We start from the raw sequence: 9,275 nt of genomic DNA, 5'->3' as shown, positions 1-9,275 counted from the left end.
TTGTTTACCTGTTAAAATTAGTTGCACGTTACTGTATTTTAATATGACGTAATCTCTATATGAAACATGTCACGAGGTTATTTCATTTATTCTATACCTCTTTTGGATACTTTTTCAGCGTGTTTAATTGAATTGATTGAACAATGAACTCACTTGCCCCTAAATTTTCTCATTTCTCTTATATTTACACCATGTTTAATTTTTTACAGGTGAGGCAATAGAAGCAAAGGTAAAGTAAAACATTTTATAATAGATTTTTACAAAGAAAAACAACACGTAAATACACAAAATTTTGAACTATAAGATCTACCAAGTGAATACCTGATCGATATAAAGTTAACAGACAATCATAATTCAGAGCTTTTATATTGTATACCCTTATTGGGGAGCTTAGCAGTTGGTTTTTTTTTCCCACAGTTATCCCATGGTATCAATAAAACCTGAATTTCTTTTCCAAGAAAAATGACGAAATCATTAGTTCCATAAAAAATTAGTCTAGTACTTGAGAAAAATGGAAGCATGACTAACCTGGATTTTTTTATTAAGATGTGTACCAAATCGTAGAAAAATATACAGTTTCCATTATTTTAGCTCTACTTAATAAAGTTACATTGACCGACAATGTAATAAAAAGAAAACTACTGTAAGAGTTCAAACATCTAAAACATTCGTGACCGAAAAACGAAGATAATCTTATTGTGCGTATACATAAATTCGTGTAAGTGTGTGTTATGTATAGACTCTATTGATGTTTTGTTAAATTTAAATTCTTTTGTTACGTATTTTTTAAAGATATTTATGGTGGCCTTGTTGTTTTCCTTGTGAATCTTTTAGGTTGAGACATTTCAAATTCAATTTAGTGCATAATATATTATTTCAGCCTCAACAATGTAATGGTTCAAACGAATGTGGCTTTCACCAATGTTGTGCCAATAAAAATCTTAAAGGACGGAAAAGAAGATCTATCGGTTTTGTTGGAGTTTGTTTACCATATGGTCAATTTGGTGCAGGTATGGCGTTTCTTACATTTTTAAAAACGTTATAATCTTATGACGAGGTGCTCAGTGAGTGACACGCATTCACCATCTTATCTTTCATATCAACTACATGTTTCCCGTGCCGTGTGATATCAATATAGTGTGTCCAAATGCTTTTAGTGTATATCCTTATATTTAAACAGTTTGGATTTATTGCATGTAAGAGAGCTTTCCATAAATTCATTCACAATAATGTTCTTTTTCTTTATTGTATTTCTGTTTCATTTTGACTCCTATGAAGACGAAAAGTGTGCGACCATACTACATATTATTTTTTATATTGTATAAATTATTTGACAATTTGGAAGTTAAATTGGTTAATTTTAGTCGAAGCTGAAAGTTCAGTATTGGTTTCGTTCATACATAATTATTGTAAGAACAAAAATCAGTGCAGTTATTACATGACCAAGTCATAACACATGAAAGTTAGCGTACCTCTGATGCTGATCCTAATAAATGAGTTAAAAAATAAAATCGCAATGTTCTTACAAAAGATTTTAATTCAAATACACGTTTACCTCATGTGCAAAAATATCAAAAATAAATCACAACTTCTTGAGAAATTTGCCACTGAAATACTTAATATCGTGTAGCATGTACATTATCATGTTTAACATATATATGATGAAAGTGTCATACAATTACTTTTAGTGTTTATGAATTTTAGTAATCTACACAAACAAAGATCTACCAGTTTCGAAAGTAAGGGTTTTGTCTGAATTTTGATCTGAAATAAAACAAGGCAACCATGTACAAATGTAAACTGTACCTTTTGTTTTGTCTCAAAGTCCTTGATATTCCCTTTGATAGGACCTATCATAATATTCTCATAGTGAACATATGTTTTATTCTTTTATATTGAATTATAATGTTATCACAAATCAAATCTACGAGGCAAGTATAATATCTTGAACAATTAATTATTCACCTTGATAATAGTACAATTCGAAATAAATGTTCTTTTGTTAACAGAAATTACAAAACAACATTAGCCTGTATATTTATATATTTTTGATTGAAGAATGTGCAGTGAAAAATCAAAATGCTAATGACAACGTATTTCCGGGTTATTGTCCATGTACTTCTCCATATAGGTGTATTGGAACAGGGCATATAGAAAATCCGTTTGGTGAAAAAGGTGAGAAATTTTGAAATTTTTGAAGATATGTTAGACCCTAATTGGTAAGATTCTTTCCCAGCAGCTTTCTTGTCTTTATGTTATAAAGACAAGTATGGATACGTGTTGCATATAACACAGTTAGATAATTGTTTAAAATATTCAGACAATTTTTAATAAAATTGAGAATGAAAATGGGGAATGTGTCAAAGAAACCGACCCAATGCAGAAAACAGCCGTAAATGGGTCACCGATACAGCGAGTAACTCCCGCACCCGAAGCATTTATGAAAACTGTTCGTCCTATATCGTGTAGATACTATAGCTTATTTTTTACTTTTCAAGTAGTCATGTCTTTTGCTGTATTGGCGACTTTACATAACAGTCTGTCGATTGCACTGAGTGATAATTTAGTCTGGTGCATATGTTATACATAAATTATAACGGACATTGAACTAGCTTAAAAAAATATTTGAATATCATTTAATCGGCACTCACAGTTGGCTTGTTTTTTGGCTTTTTTTATGTTTTGAAATGTCGTGCTTTGTAATGAGTAAAGCTATTCCTTTCCGACTACTTTTTACAGTCTTTCTTATGCTGTGCTGTAACATGACTTCTAGATCAAAGGAGTGTTGAACCCTCACATGTATGACTGTCCGAAGTCAGGAACAAGTGATTATCGCTACGCCAGTTATTCGTTTTATCACTTTAACATTTGAATTGTTTCACATTTGTTTTTGTCATACAGTATTGTTTTTTTTTCTTTGTCTATTTAAAACCTTTCACGACTGACTATGCGGAATAGACAAGGCGCTTTGTTTAAAGTCGAATGGTGATCTTTTATTGTTGCTCCCATGCCATGGGTAATCTGTCGTGAGTAGTTGTCTCATTGACAGTCATATCACAACTACTTATTATTACACTTTATAGAAACATCTAGACTTAGCAACTAGAACCAAATTCCGGCGTTGATCTCAGGTGCTTTGAAAAGGTTTTAAACCCCTGCAACAATGTTACATCAGTTGTAGTGCTCATCCTTTCTTAAATGTGGTGATACTTTTAATTCTGTTGTGTCATGCATATTAGAGAAAAAAATACGGTATCGAAACAACAAAAAGGAATACATGCCACTCTTCTCAGAATCAGTTTATTCCAACTAGTCATATCCTTCGCTCTTGATATAACATGCTTACATTAGACATAGTAAATACCAATTTAAGTCTTTGGTTTCGTTTAACTTTATTAACATTGTCATTAAGGAGTTATTATTCGACTAATTTCCGCTATACTACTGCAAATATGAAAAAAAATAAAAATATTTTGATTTTGTAGGAACATGCAGATGGTGAAAATTTGAATAACTGTTCCAGTACTTGTAAAGATCACAGAAAATTGTTTAGAAATTTTGCCCATCAAATATTCGATATGCATGTATTTCCTTAAAAGAGAAAACTTAATTTTCATTTACGAAAACGTTGGCAATTTCAATAAGATTTTTTGTTTCTGTATCATTCTTTCAGCAATTTAAATGTACTTCCAGCTTACCTTTGTGTCATTTTATAATATTAATTGATTCAGTCTTAAAATAGTAAAGTCTACAATTCAACCCACATGTCAACGCGAACGACGCCTTTTGCTTAAATAACCTTCATCGAGATTGCTGAAAACTAAATATTCTACATTGAATAGAGGTATAATGTGAGTGTTGAGATCTAATATCACATGTTTAGCCCACCGCATATTTTTGCCTGTCCCAAGTCATGAGCCTCTGTTCCTTTTTAGTCTAGTATGTTTTATAATTTTAGTTCAATTATATGTTTCGGAGTTAGTATGACGTCTATTTTCACTGAACTAGATCGCATTTACGGCCAGCTGATGCCCACCTTCGGGTACGGGTTTTTCTCGCTGCATTGAAGATTCATTGTAAGACATCGGCTCTTAACTACTCTTTATTCGGGTGTTTTTTTGTCTCATTGACTTATTCCCCCTTTCCATACTCGAATATACTAAACTTCGATGAAAATTCAAATCGTAAAGTCCCTAATTAAATGACAAAATCAAAAGCCAAATCATATCAAACGAATGGAAAACAATTGTCATATTCCTGAATTGGAACAGGCATTTTCGTTTGTAAAACATGGTGGATTAAACATGGTTTTATAGCTAGGTAAACTTTCATTTTGCATAATATTCTATTACAGGTATATTGACAACGATGTGCGAAAAAACCTCAAAAAAGGTTTAAATGTCAAAAATTGGTGTACAGCAGTCAACATTGAGTTATGATATTATAAACTATAAAAATAAACAAATATGAAACAAAGATACCTTAAAAAGGCATATAATAGCCAAAGCACATTACCAAGAATCAAGACAAGAAAACAAACATTTACCATAACACAATGACGGAATGTGTAAGTACACAGCCGACAGCAAAGTCATGTGTAAAAAAGAAACACAAACAGACATAAAGACAAAGCTTTTTTGACAAAAATAAAAGTCAAAATGGCAAGAATACAAAATTTTACCAAAGCAAAATAACACAATGACGGGATGTTTATGCGCAGAGCCATGTCAAAAAATAAAGAAACATTAAACGACATATATACAAAGCATATTCGCAAAGTTTAAAGACGAGAAATCAATACAAAACTTTAGCATAGCACATCAACACTATATGACGGGATGTAAAAGTACTGAGCCACGTAAAATATATATTTATAGGGATTTAATTGTGGTTGTTAGCACTTGTCTTTCTAACCTTTTTTTATATTAATCGGATTTCCTCTAACATTTATGGTATTCGATATACATGTATTTGACAACATTAGTAGAATTTTGCCATTGCATGCTTTGTTCTATCATAACAGTCATTTAGAAAATTGTGTCATAGAAAATGACTTCTGCAGTAGCCTCCCTGAAGATGAAGTTTAATTCAAGAACCTTATTGTTTTTATAGAAAATTCTTATTGAGTATATGACAGGCAATTGCAATAATTCATATGCATTCTTTGTTGTTGATGATGTAAGACTGGTTAACTTTCAGTGTCAAATAATTAGAAATTAAGGTCGAGAACATAAAAGTGTGATTTCAACCATGCTATGTACAAGACTGATATGCTGAGATATATGAGCTTATTCACATTAAAACCATCCCTTTGTGCAAGGGTAGCTAAAACTCCAAGGAAATTTAAAACGGAAAGTCCCTTAGTTACCAAATAGAAAATTCAAAAGCTCAAACACATCAAGCGAATGTAAAACAACTGTCATATTTTGAGACACATCAACATACAGCCTACTATAATCGCTGTTAAAACGCAAAGCAAGAGGTGATCTGTGGACGTCACCTTTTTGTCCTACCAAATCAATGAATGATCCATGAGGGGCGATCCTATGAATATTTTTCTGGACCTTGTCCCCAATGTATATACACCAATATTTATGTCAACAATGCCACGGGCTTCTGTGGTCGATGTATATTTTTTTTGTAAATGTGAAAGAAAAAACATAGACGACTGCGGACGACGGACACCAAGCGTTGTGAAAAGCTCACTTGGCCCTTTTGGACAGGTGAGATCAATAAGGGAATCTTAAATTCACATTGTCGTTCTTCAGTAATGATCATTCCTTTCTCTTGTCACCTCAAAATCCTTAAACATGCCATTTTGGATTATTAATTTATCCACAATTCATTGTCCCGATAACGTTTTCGGTGTAAATGATTCAACTAACAGCAATACACCTATCTGATCCATTGTCGTAAGGGTTTCCAATAGCAGATCATCATCGTTTTATTTTAAAGTATAATTGAAGCATATAAAGGAAAAGTCTCAAAGAGGAAGTAAAGTGCACAACTTCAGAGCAAAATCCATTTATATTCACAAAATGAAATTCAAAATTACTATTCAATTTTCTGGTTCAACACTTTAAAGTTTTGACATGCTTCATCATGAATTCTTAAATTTGTAAGTACATGTAGTGACGTTTTGTCCATTCTTTGAATATATAGATGCTACAGACTTAGGTATTTTTTTAAATTATTTGCATGGAAAAACTAGTATTTTGTTATTTTGAGACACATCAACATACAGCCTACTATAATCGCTGTTAAAACGCAAAGCAAGATGTGATCTGTGGACGTCACCTTTTTGTCCTACCAAATCAATGAATGATCCATGAGGGGCGATCCTATGAATATTTTTCTGGACCTTGTCCCCAATGTATATACACCAATATTTATGTCAACAATGCCACGGGCTTCTGTGGTCGATGTATATTTAAACACATTTGTTTCATCTATTAACCGAATACAGTATAAATCGTAATAGTTGGTGAATAACAAAGAATCGCCCGATCTCTTCCGAATAAAACGAATGCGACTCGAGATTTTTTCACGAGGTACTGGAAATGTTCGATTTACTTTGCCATCTTCAGCTATTATATCCAAAGTGTGATGTCCGCCAACTGTAAAAAAAAATACTTAATGCGTTCACGGCAAAGTAAGAGTTTTCTGTAGTTATCGAACGTATTGGTATCAAACTGTCATTCAATGTCAACTATCAAAATGCTTAACGATTCCGGCATTGTTACTGCAATTTGATACTTATACCCGGAGTACCTGATATTTTATATGGTCTTGAATCAAAAGATCTCTCTTTTAAACAAATGCCATCATCATGATCATCTGTCTATTTCAAAAGTTTTTTGGAATAGTAGCCACAAAGCAATAACGTATTTGTTTGTATAACTTCTATTCCTGTAATAGAAGTAATGCCGCGGTCCTTCAAACCAATTGACAGTCACCGTTTTTACTTAATCGCATCAAAACATCAAGTTCTGTGAATTGTTGAAAAAAACTTATATGCATAGTTTAATGAAGAATGTGCTGTATTGAGTATATGAATAACTCAAATACTTGGCAGATGTTTAGGCTTAGAGTGTAAATCTGTCAGGGATGTGTAACATTTACAGTTTACAGTTCTTGTTGATTATACAAAGACTGATTATTGAGTATTGCAAAATTACCTGATGACCGCTTAGATATATAAGGAATATTTCAGCTTAAGACAGTTGTAACACGTATAAAGAAAGACCAGCTTGGATAGCATCAAGCAATCTTAGAGTATTTCGTGGTAAGACATAGTCATCGTCCGATTAAAGGCTCGTTGTAAATCTAGGACAAAATCAGACTGTGATGCACTGGTAATTTGTATACGTTGTGGTGCCCGTTATATTTGCTGTTCGATGTAAGCAAAGGCTCCTTGTTGAAAGCTGTGTTGTAACTTATGATTGCCTACTGTAAATACATTATGTTTGACATGGAGAGTTGTCTAATTTACACTTATAGCACATCTTCTTATTGATACTTGATTTGTAATTTGTCATGGAAAATCTATTCCAATTATGTGGATGATAAACCATATGCTAAATAAATAGTGTCCCTTGGTAAATAATTGTTTATCGGTTGCACTTTGTAAATACATCTGTTTCCTCTTTTGGGACGATTTAGAATATTCATAGAAAATTAATTGTGTTTACATACTGGTTCCCGGTTATGCTCTCTGTGTTCCATCTTATAGAGACATGACTTGGGCATGTTACCCGTTAATAAACATGTGCATGTTGTTTACATTGAAACCTGTGGTAACTCTTCATTCAAGGTAGGGGTAGTTAAGAAAATTAGTGTTAGTTTAAACCCTGAAAAGTCCAGGTCATATAAACGTTGAAAATATGCCGCACAGCCCTATATTTTGACCTTTGAAAAAAATTGTAGGACCTATGAACATGATGAACTTGCAATTCTAGGATGAATTTTTTTTCAAAACTTCATGGTAAAAGTGGTGCAGTTTTGACCGTAAAAGGAGTTCCTATAGGACATTGCATTGTCAATATTTACAGACTTGCAGCCTTATATATGTGTTTGTTTTTTTATAATAATAAAGATAAGAAGCAATCATGATTGCTGTTTCCCTCCTTTTTGATATTTATATATGTACGTCTGCTTGTTTTGTTCTATAATTCTATATTTTTCCAATTTTACTTGTTTAAACTAAAAATGTGAAATTAATGAAACCGTTCATAGTACGACTGTTACATGACGATATGTTGGTGAGTAGGCCACCATGGAGAAAAGTAAAAACCTTTGTTATGTTCAGTATTAAGACTAGATTATCTTTTTTAGGATTATATACCTAGAGAAATGATTTCCAAATGTCCTGGATTCTAGAAATTAACGTCTTGTTCTAGACAATAACGAGAGTAACAATTTGACATTATGAAATCCGATAGTGAGCAAAAGACCAATCTTGGTTTTAGGTTCAATAAGTAGAATGCTAAGGTAAATAGACTGAAATGTCTGCAAAGCTATGGGTTCGTGTTGTTATTTTTTTTACTTTTCTGTGTTGTGTCATATGTCAAAATAAACCATTTTGTACGATTTCTAAAGAAAGATTTACCAATCGTACCATATGAAAAAAATCGTATCAGATGAAAATAATGTTTTACAATTTAATTCTAACGTTTCTTTCAATTTCACCTAGTGCAATAAATTTAGAAATGTTTAAAAATATAGATCAGTATCTGACCATAACATGCAAATAAAAGTTAATCAAACTACAGAATACTCTTATCTGAATTATGCTGTGGAATCTTTTATTTTCTTTGGTTTCAATTTTCATGGATTGAGAAACTTGTATTTTTGGGGAATATTTGATTTCGGGGTTTTGCCGATTTCTGTGAAAAACACTAGTTTGAAAATTTGTAATTCGTTTAACCTTTGAATTCAAATTTTACCTGTACTCACGAAACCCGCAAAAATTGGTGTCAAACGAGTAATAATGAACCTGCAGTAAATATAAAAACAATACCTGTCTCATTGTGCACTGCGTATTTCTGTTTTTGTAAACTAGAAACGAAAACTTCGTAGACAAATAGTTGTACATGTTTAATGTCTACCAAACTAAATAGGGTATATTACAAAAAATATTAAATGTTAAGATAATCTTCATTAAAATAAAGTTCCATTCTTCACTGAGCACAAATAGCCAGTCAAACATTTTTAGTAAATTTTCTTAAAAACATGTCGATCTGAAAATCTATCCAATGCTTTCAATATGCATTCCG

General features: G+C 32.1%; 1 long non-coding RNA gene across 1 annotated transcript; it reads left to right on the top strand.

Moving 5' to 3' along the window:
* Positions 1-884: 884 nt before the first annotated feature.
* Positions 885-3,777, top strand: LOC134681798 (uncharacterized). Its single transcript, XR_010100697.1, has 3 exons — positions 885-1,010; positions 2,059-2,175; positions 3,486-3,777. It is a non-coding gene; the product is annotated as an uncharacterized LOC134681798 (long non-coding RNA).
* Positions 3,778-9,275: the final 5,498 nt, after the last annotated feature.

Source organism: Mytilus trossulus, chromosome 8 (assembly GCF_036588685.1).
Source record: "Mytilus trossulus isolate FHL-02 chromosome 8, PNRI_Mtr1.1.1.hap1, whole genome shotgun sequence".
NCBI classification, from domain to species: domain Eukaryota; kingdom Metazoa; phylum Mollusca; class Bivalvia; order Mytilida; family Mytilidae; genus Mytilus; species Mytilus trossulus.
This window is presented reverse-complemented; position numbering and strand designations above follow the sequence as displayed.